We start from the raw sequence: 10,785 nt of genomic DNA, 5'->3' as shown, positions 1-10,785 counted from the left end.
TACGTACAGAGAAATTCACCTTACCTGAAATCATGACATTAGAGAATACTGAATAATGAAATAATACATCGTAGGCCATAAGGTGAAGACGTTTTTCGTTTAATCCCGTTCCCATATATGGGGCACTAAATAATTCTTTCTTTAATAAAATGATCTATTGGTGCAGAGCGCAATAGTAAAAGTTCTCCATGTATAATCCTGCAGTTTTTTTATTCGTGTTTTAAATCGGCTATAGTTCCTTCCTCGCGTAGTAGTCTTTTCTTCATGAGTGATACGGATTCGCGGACTTACTTCCCTCTAGACCAATCAGGTGGCTGCATTTTGGAGCTGAAATCCAACATGTCTGCGCCCGTTTTGTCAACACAGAGTAGTGGAGATGAAGAATTTACGACAACACTGTCTTCAAAGGTGCTTAAAAAGGGTGCAGAACAATGTTATATGCATCTTGCATCTTTAAAGAAAGAAGAGGCAAATGCATTTTCATGAACGCGGTGGGACACATTCAGGAATAGCGTCAAACGGTGGCTTGGTTTAAAGGGTGAGAGACAGAGGACAGCAGAAACATATAAACATTGTATAGAAATGGAGTTTGAGAATATTCCCGAAGATGCTGGTATCACCCCACTAGCTACCACCGTTTTATACACAAAAAGCGCTTGGATGTGACCGAGAAGCGAGTCACCCATTCTTCTGAATCTCAGGATACGGACAGATGCGAGTCTCTCCATCCCCTGGTCCTTCTACATCTTCCCCAACAAAGACACTTGGGTCCAGGACGGGCTTGTCCTTGTGTTGGTCCTGTGCTTCCTGCATTATGCATAATATGCAAGAAAAAGGACAAGTATCTAACTTGGAGACAAATGCCAGAAGGACCATCTGTCACAGGCACAAACGTTTTCAGCAGGTAAGTAAAAAAATACAAAGTTATAAAAAATGTATTCATTGCATTAATAACATGTGAAAGGCTAAGTAAATAATTTATACAAATTAAGCAAAAGAATATATATATGAAGGCGTGTGTATGTGTGTGTGTGCATGTATAAAAGAGAGATATCTGAAAGGTACCATATTATTGATTATTGGTAGACCTCAGTACGTCAGGCTGAAGGACTCTGACTGTATCAGAGACTGTGGTCAGCAGCACAGGAGCTCCACAGGGGACTGTACTCTCTCCATTCCTCTTCACACTCTACACCTCAGACTTCCTGTACAACTCTGAGATGTGCCACATGCAGAAGTTTTCGGACGATACTGCCATTGTGGCCTGTGTACGAGGAGGGCAAGAGGAGGAGTACAGACATCTTGTGGGTGACTTTGCAGCATGGTTCAACAGGAACAACCTGTTGCTTAACACCTCCAAAACCAAGGAGATGGTGGTGGACTTCCGCAGGACCAGACCACTCATGCAGCCTGTCTCTATTGAGGGGGTTGATGTGGAGACGGTACAGGTATCTCGGACTACAGCTGGATGATAGGCTGGACTGGTCAACCAACACGGACTTCCTGTACAGGAATATATATTTCTGTCATGGCCTGGTGGTTAGGGAACGGGTCTTGTGACCGGAGGGTTGTGGGTTCAATTCCCAGACCTGAGGCCATGACTGAGGTGCCCTTGAGCAAGGCACCTAACCCCAACTGCTCCCCGGGCGCTGGGCTAGGGCTGCCCACTGCTCTGGGCACGTGTGATCCACAGCCCCCCAGTAATCACTAGTGTGTGTACAGCACACACACACACAGGAGGAGAGGCCGTCTGGAAGAAAGCAGGCTGTGCTTTTCAGGATGGTGTGTGGCGCTGTCCTCTGGACCGCCGTGTTTGACTATATTCATGTTTCTTTACTATGTTAAACTGACCCATGGGAAGACCTGTGTGTCCAAAGGGGAGATGATTGATCAATTAAAGACGCATTCACTAGTGTGCGTGTGTGTGTGTGTTCTGACTGCACAGATGGGTTAAAAGCGGAGGACAAATTTCGATTGGGGTGTAAAATTCACAATTGACAAAATATGGCAAATTCATTCTATTGATTCAGAAAGGGGCAGAGCCGGCTCTACTTTCTGAGGAGGCTGGGGTCCTTCAACATCTGTAGGAAGCTCCTGCAGATGTTCTATCAGACTGTAGTGTCCAGCTGTCTCTTCTACGCTGTGGTGTGCTGGGGAGGAAGTATCAAGAAGAGGGACGAGAGGCGACTGGACAAGCTGGTCAGGCGTGCAGGGTCTGTGGTTGGTGTGGAGCTGGACTCTGTGGTTACGGTGGCAGAGAGGAGAACACTGCGCAAATTGCTCTCCATCATGTACACCATCATTATGTACCAGAGGAGCAAGTTCAGTGGCAGGTTCCTGTCACAGAGCAGCTCTACAGACAGACTCAGGAAATCATTTGTCCCGAGAGCCATTAGACTCTTCAACTCCTCCCAGTGGAGTCGGAAGAGGGAGGGGGACAGATGAGGAATGAGTCTCTTCTGTCGCACAACTACCTTACAATACATCTGCCCTTCTGGACTCTGCTCATTTGACTGTTTGTCCTGAACATTTAGGTCCATTTATCCCGTTTGAGGTGCTCTAGATTAAAAAAAACCCGATTCGACTATTAGTCGACTAAAGGGAAAATCTGACGAATCAGATTCGACTATGAAATTCCTTGAATACAGTTGAATACACCTCTAGTATGTATGTCTGCCTCTCTCTGTCTGTCTCTCTCTCTCTCTCTCTCTCTCTAAAGAGCACAATTTGCCACTGTTTGTCCCTGTTGTGGAAATGAAATATCTTCTTTCTTTTATTTTATAAAGGCCAATTGCTGAAAGCTGCCACGATGAAGGAAGACACTAGCATACTTGTTCATATTCAGGACAAAGACTGTGTGTCCCTGGAGGTGTGATACCACAAGTCCTGTTACAGACAGTACACCAGATTCTTGTCAAAGTCCACTGAAGTGACTGGGACCCCAAAAGAAGAACAGTAAGTTGCTATATTTCATATTGCATCAACTAATAATTATCTGCCCTTAGTCACACTGTTTATTTATTTTCGCAGAAATTTGTCAACTTATGATGCCAGCTACAAGATCTTCTGTGAAAAAGTCGTCCGCCATAGAATAATTGTAAACCAAGAGATACTTACAATGATCCAGCTAAGAAGGATCTTCATAAATCTCGTGAAGGACCATGAAACACTTGATGCGTCAAACTACAGGTATTTTAAATTTCATAATTATACCATCTTTGCTACTTAAAAATGTTGTGCATAAAACATTTTATATATTTATATATACACTGCTCAAAAAAATAAAGGGAACACTCAAATAACACATCCTAGATCTGAATGAATGAAATATTCTCATTGAATACTTTGTTCTGTACAAAGTTGAATGTGCTGACAACAAAATCACACAAAAATCATCAATGGAAATCAAATTTATTAACCAATGGCGGCCTGGATTTGGAGCCACACACAAAATTAAAGTGGAAAAACACACTACAGGCTGATCCAACTTTGATGTAATGTTCTTAAAACAAGTCAAAAATAAGGCTCAGTATTGTGTGTGGCCTCCACGTGCCTGTATGACCTCCCTACAACGCCTGGGCATGCTCCTGATGAGGTGGCGGATGGTCTCCTGAGGGATCTCCTCCCAGACCTGGACTAAAGCATCCGCCAACTCCTGGACAGTCTGTGGTGCAACGTGACGTTGGTGGATGGAGCGAGACATGATGTCCCAGATGTGCTCAATCAGATTCAGGTCTGGGGAACGGGCGGGCCAGTCCATAGCTTCAATGCCTTCATCTTGCAGGAACTGCTGACACACTCCAGCCACATGAGGTCTAGCATTGTCCTGCATTAGGAGGAACCCAGGGCCAACCGCACCAGCATATGGTCTCACAAGGGGTCTGAGGATCTCATCTCGGTACCTAATGGCAGTCAGGCTACCTCTGGTGAGCACATGGAGGGCTGTGCGGCCCTCCAAAGAAATGCCACCCCACACCATTACTGACCCACTGCCAAACCGGTCATCCTGAAGGATGTTGCAGGCAGCAGATCGCTCTCCACGGCGTCTCCAGACTCTGTCACGTCTGTCACATGTGCTCAGTGTGAACCTGCTTTCATCTGTGAAGAGCACAAGGCGCCAGTGGTGAATTTGCCAATCCTGGTGTTCTCTGGCAAATGTCAAGTGTCCTGCACGGTGTTGGGCTGTGAGCACAACCCCCATTTGTGGACGTCGGCCCCTCATACCATCCTCATGGAGTCGGTTTCTAACCGTTTGTGCAGACACATGCACATTTGTGGCCTGCTGGAGGTCATTTTGCAGGGCTCTGGCAGTGCTCCTCCTGTTCCTTCTTGCACAAAGGCGGAGGTAGCGGTCCTGCTGCTGGGTTGTTGCCCTCCTACGGCCTCCTCCACGTCTCCTGGTGTACTGGCCTGTCTCCTGGTAGCGCCTCCAGCCTCTGGACACTACACTGACAGACACAGCAAAACTTCTTGCCACAGCTCGCATTGATGTGCCATCCTGGATGAGCTGCACTACCTGAGCCACTTGTGTGGGTTGTAGAGTCCGTCTCATGCTACCACGAGTGTGAAAGGACCACCAACATTCAAAAGTGACCAAAACATGAGCCAGAAAGCATAGGTACTGAGAAATGGTCTGTGGTCCCCACCTGCAGAACCACTCCTTTATAGGGGGGGGGGGGGGGGTCTTGCTAATTGCCTCTCATTTCTACCTGTTGTCTATTCCATTTGCACAACAGCAGGTGAAATTGATTCACAATCAGTGTTGCTTCCTAACTGATCAGGTTGGTTTCACAGAAGTGTGGTTGACTTGGAGTTATATTGTGTTGTTTAAGTGTTCCCTTTATTTTTTTGAGCAGTGTATATATATGTACTGTATGTATGTATGTGTGTCTGTGTGTGTGTATGCTGTCTCAAATTATGAGAATTTGTATATTATTGGACGGCCCTCTAAATCTGACCTTATACCCATGACTGAGGTGCCCTTGAGCAAGGCACCTAACCCCAACTGCTCCCCGGGTGCCGGGCTAGGGCTGCCCACCGCTCTGGGCACATGTGCACCACAGCCAGCCCCCTAGTAATCGTGTGTGTGTGTGTGTGTGTGTGTGTGTTCTAACTGCACAGATGGGTAAATGTGGAGGACAAATTTAAATTGTGGTGAAAAATCACAATTGACAAATGTGGCACATTTCATTTCATAATGTCTAGAACTAATACATTTCACGGTTGCTACAGACTAGGCAAGACCGTAAAAAACTAAATACTTCTAAGCTGTGCACATGTCTATCTTAGCAGAACACTATCACTGAACTTATTAGACATGCACAACAGCAGCATTCTTGACCAATAGGATTGCCTGGCTGAATATAACTTACACCTTCCAAATTAAAAGCTCCAGGAAATACTTCTATATTTAAATCATCATCATTAGATTATCATAGTAAACACAAAATATCACCAACCAAGTTTCATAATTTGGCTCTTGCAGATGTGTACCTGATCCTTTCTTATGGTGGCTTGCTAGTGATGGCAAAGCTAGCGAGTTGTTACTTCACTGTAACATTCAAATGTAGCTGGCTAAAGTGACATACAGGCAGAATAAACCAGATAAAACTAGATAAAGCCAGATAAAGTGAGTAAACAGCCTGACTAGACTTTCCTGTCGAGTTCTCACACTTCTTGTAGACACCTGGGTTTTGGCAGCATTAGTTAGTTAGATAGTTTACTAATGTCAGTGTAAAAGCTGACAATAGTGATGGGCAAGTGAAGCCTCATGAAGCTCCGAGTCTTTCCTAACAATTGTGATTAGAAGCTTCAAGGCTTCAGTGACGGTGACATCTGGTGGACAACTGAAGCTACAGCAACCTCTAAAAAGCATCACTGAAGCAATGGCACTGTTTCTATCCTATGACAGCAATTAAAGTTCAGAAGGTCATTCTGATAATTCTGATAATTAATAGTTTTATCTTATTTACTTTACTTTTTATTATCTTACTTCACTTTTTACTTTTTATGTTATTTTAATATTTTTATCTTTAATTTCTTTTAACATTTTCTTTTTGTCTTTGTCTTATCTCCTTTTAATGTTTCTTTTATTTATACTGTAAAGCACTTTGAGTTACATGTATGTATGAAAGGTGCTATACAAATAAAGATTATTATTATTATTATTATTATTATTATTCAAGTGGTTTGTTCAATGACAAGCGTGACACTGGTGTTTTGATACAAGCTCCAACACAGCGTTTCAAATCACTCCACTTCACGAAGAGTGACGCATGCTCTGAAACCTCGGTGTCATTTGCTCAAAAGATTTTAATTACCTGATTTAAAAATCATCTACATGGACATAGTCTGTGTTATGAATAATTCATAAGAGCAGATAGATAGAGTATAATAGACTAAGCTCTAATCTGTCAGCATTGCGCTTTTGTCGCTGACAATATGTCTTTTTTTTTGTCTTTTTGTGAGAAACAAAACTGAAAACAGCAAAAGGTCACTTGCAAGATCCACGCATGCGCAGTGACATCAGCAAGTCAAACGTTTTTCACACGGAGTGCAGCAGAGATTTTACGTACCGTTTAACGTACATGTTTCACTTTTTAAATAAACGTTATGTTTAAACAGTGGGGAACCGTCAGGGCCCTCTACGCCCTCTCAGAGGGCCTAAAATATTCTTAAAGCATTATATATATAATTATCCAATTTTATTTTATCTACTTACAGTTTGACATTCGACATCTAAACAATTACAAAAATATAAGCAAATAAAATATTCACCCGTGTCTATTCAATCTGTGTTGGAAGGTGAGGGGTTGAGTGGAAGCCTGTGAGCCTGTGTCTCCCCCTATCAGGACTGTGATGCCCGCTGTTCGTTTACAGAGGGCCTGGCAGTTATAATTCAGCGCAATACCAGTTTCAAATGACAGCAAAATTGACCAATCATATCTTCTCTCTTAGTGGGCGGGCTTAACTGTATGATAATTTCCGCCCGCTGTGGCGACGCTAGCTGTCGTTAGCACCATCGCTAGCTAGTTTCGATTCATCCCTTTGACGTCCTCGTGCGCGTTGTTTACATATTCCGCTTCCGAGAACCACGGAGCTGTGAACCTTATTTTGTTTGGAAACTTATTTTGCTTAAGATGTTATCTAGTACAGATATTATTGTTTATTGCGTTTTTAAAGCTGTACTGTCGTCTCAGTTTTTCTTTATTTAGTTTATTAAGAAAGGAAAAAAAAAATTTCGGGGGGGAGGGGGGGGGGTAGCGGGCCCAGGTTTAAAGGTCACGGTTCGCTACTGTGTTTAAATGTGAGATGAGCCTGCCATGTTAACGAATCAACTGGTTAGCTTAACTGAGGCAATGTTAGTTTATTTCCAGTTCGGGTTATTGACCTGCCTGGCAGAAGTATTAGCAAAGTAACTTATGCTGACTGGGATTAGCAATTTACGTTCAGAAATACGGATGGTCACCATTAAAGTATTAACAGTGTGGATATAATCATTTGAATGTACTTTAGATTCAAGTGTGTTTTTTGGAAAGGCTTTGCCGTGTTAACATCTTAGTTACGTAGTTTAGCTGCTGAAGTCTTTTTTTCTGTACATCAATATGTGAATATTTTAAGTATATTTAAAGCTTTATTTATTGTAGCGTCGCAGGCTAGCCCTGACGTTATTGTTGTTTAGTAGGGGCGGAGCTTTCATCTACCCAGAATCTTGAGTTCATCTTAAGCTGGGCGTACACTGTACGATATTTTAAATCGTGTACTCAGCTCCAGCTCAAACTGTACGACTAAATCGCAGGGTTTAAAAGTTCACAGCTCACGATTCATATACTCACACTATACGACCCGACGCTCTCATGCGATCTCACGAGGAGCGATTTGAATTTCAAACATGTTTGATATTCTTGCGACGCTGCGATTTCTGATCGGGAGTTGGTCGTGAGGTGTGAATCGCTCCTCGTTTACCTGTGTAAACTATACGATGCACGACACGCGATTGAGCCGAAACTCGGCCCGATCGCAAAAATAGTCGCACGAGTGAAAAATCGGCTGAAAATGGGCCAAAAATCGCACAGTGTACGCCCAGCTTAAGGCACCGTTACCGTGTCTAGTAGCTAGGAGACAAAAGGTGAGTGAGATTGTGCTTTAGGGCGTACTCACACTAGAGTCTGTGATCCAGGCCCGGGCACGGTTTCCTGCCGAAGCACGGTTCGTTTGAATAGTGTGATCGCTCCGAACCGTGCCCGGGCCCGCTTCGCGTGGACTCGGGCTCGGTTCGCTTCTAGTGTGAGCACTATCTGTGCCCGGGCCCGCTTGGTGCCTCGTGTGATTGGTTCATTTTGCCGGAGCTCAATCATGACGTCAGTGATGCGACGCTCACGTTAAACAGTCATGGCGGCAAAGTGATTGTTGTGTGTGGCAGAAGTTCAGTGTTTACTGGAAATTTGGGCGAACGAAAATATACAGCAACTACTGGATACAACACACAAGAACGCTGAGATTTTTGGTAAAATATCTGACTTTCTTCAAGCTCGTGGATACAAAAGGACCATAGAACAGTGTCGTGACAAGCTGAAAAAACTTTGAGTATCTGAAGGTCCGGGATGCGCTCCGTAAGTCTGGCAGCTCATCAGACGAAAAGGATAAACTCCCGTCGTACGATACTGTCGACAAAATAATCGGGCTTAACCCAAGCAGCAAACCTAATGTTTTGGAGTCGGGAACACAATCTGAACCACCTGAACCATCTGACAGCTTTACGACTGATACTGGGCTGGGAAGCCCACTTAGCAGTGAGTAACATTAGCCTGTTAGCTCTTGCTTTAACAAAAATATGTGAACAACATGAAAAATGGTTAAGAGGTGTACTGAACGTGGTTTACTGTGCAAAACATTGGCATCGCAACAATTCATATCTGATTTATGCTGAAAAAGGCTGTACAAATTAGGCTTACCATCATAATATAAGGTATATTTAAAACTTACATTATAAAACCTATTTTTAAAAACTGTTTTATGTTTGAGTAAATAAATTTGCTAAAAATAAAACCCTGTTATTGACTAGCATAGCGTGTGGTGCATTTGAATCTGAGCATGAGCAAGCATAATCAGAATCAAATGCAACAGCTGGATTTTTTTTTTTGCAGTAAACACTCAGGAACAGTAATAAGCAAGTCATTGCTTATTAAGCTGTCATTGTTTCAGTATGTTGAACTTTTTTTCCATGTTAAGCATTAATGTTTCTAATGTTTATTTACTTTTATTTTGATAGCTACTTCTCCATCTTCAGATCACACTCTGTCACACTCTGATGATGACACCCAAGCTGAGGCCTCTAATAGTAGTACACTTCATAGAACACCCTCCGAACAGAGTAAAACAGGAAGAGGAAGAGGAAAACAGTTGTGGGTGACATCATGGTCTCATTTTTGGACATGCAAAAGAAGCAGCACAGGGAATTCATGCTCAGGGAGCAGCTGCGTCACCAGAAAGAGAAGGAGATGCTCGATAACTGGCTGAAGGCACAAATAGAAATGGAAGAGCGTCGTCAACAGCTACAGAGGGAGGAGCACCATGAAGTAAACAGGATGTTCCAGCAAATGATGACCAGACTGTTTGAAACCATGGTGCCTCGTTTCCCACAGCACGCCCCCTCCCATTCACATCATCCCTCTCCTCAGCCCTATTCTTACCACACCGAGGAGACACCACCAGCCTACCTTAATCAGCCTCAGTCTTCTTCACAGGTCTATCACAACCTATAAGGTTCAGTCTTTACTCTCTGATCGCATTATTGAATTATTTTTCATTTTATATTACTTGTTACAGTGCGTATCTTGTTTATGCATTCTGACTGTTCTACCTATTTTTGCAGTTACAAACTTACCTCTTACCTATGCCCTTAGTTAAATCCAAGTGGTGACTTTTTTTCTATGGGCAGTTTACATCATTTGTAGATTTGATTTTGTGTCCTCCAAAGATGATTTTGTTTACAATTTTGAGTCTTTCAAGTATATTACATTGTAAATCCTTTTTTCATGTTTTGAATGTTACAAAGAATGTTTACTGTGTTCATACTCCTACCATTGCAAAAGTAATCCTGTTTTATATTACATAGCATAATTTTCCAAAGAGGGCATTTACACATTTACAGTTGTGGCCTACATATTTCACTACATACGTGAGTATTTTCTTCTTTTTTTTTACCACTTCAGGTTTTGTTCCACAAAGCACTAACTTCACTGTTGGAAGTATTCTATTTTATATTCTATTCTATACTTCAGTATTCTATTTTGAATAAAAATAGTAGATTATATATATATATATATATATATATATATATATATATATATATATATATATATATATATATATACACACACACACACACACACATTAGTTGATGTTTTGTCTGTTATTGATCCAGTTAAAAGTTCACACTGTCTTTGGAAAAAAAACTATTTATTACTAGCAACTGTCAAAAACACAAAGTTCATGTTCTCAGAAAAACAACATTGTAAACAACTTTGACACATTAGGTGAAATTTTATAACCTGATTTCATCTGAAACTTGTAGACACTACTCATGGAATCTCATAATTTGAACCAATCTGAAACATGTACTCTCTACAGATTTGAAATATACAAAAACAATGCATCTCTTAAGGCATTTGAAGTGGCGTTTCCTTGAACAGTATTCCAATCGGGGGCCTCATTTTCTTGCTGAACAGTGACATCCATGTTGTGGCAAAATTTCGGTCATGGGGTTCATTAATTAAACCACTT

At 42.2% G+C, this 10,785-nt stretch overlaps 1 long non-coding RNA gene across 2 annotated transcripts; it reads left to right on the top strand.

The window, feature by feature from the left end:
• LOC143525872 (uncharacterized) lies at positions 1 to 10,214 on the top strand. Of its 2 annotated transcripts, XR_013133751.1 has the most exons (4): positions 1 to 904; positions 2,787 to 2,955; positions 3,031 to 3,189; positions 9,272 to 10,214. It is a non-coding gene; the product is annotated as an uncharacterized LOC143525872 (long non-coding RNA). The 2 variants fall into 2 exon arrangements; XR_013133749.1 differs by lacking the exon at positions 9,272 to 10,214 and having other exon boundaries at positions 3,031 to 6,169.
• The last annotated feature ends 571 nt before the right edge of the window (positions 10,215 to 10,785 follow it).

The sequence above is a fragment of the Brachyhypopomus gauderio genome, chromosome 1 (genome assembly GCF_052324685.1).
Source record: "Brachyhypopomus gauderio isolate BG-103 chromosome 1, BGAUD_0.2, whole genome shotgun sequence".
Classification (NCBI taxonomy): Eukaryota; Metazoa; Chordata; class Actinopteri; order Gymnotiformes; family Hypopomidae; genus Brachyhypopomus; species Brachyhypopomus gauderio.
The sequence above is the reverse complement of the archived record's forward strand: the minus strand, read 5'-3'. Positions and strand labels throughout refer to the sequence as shown.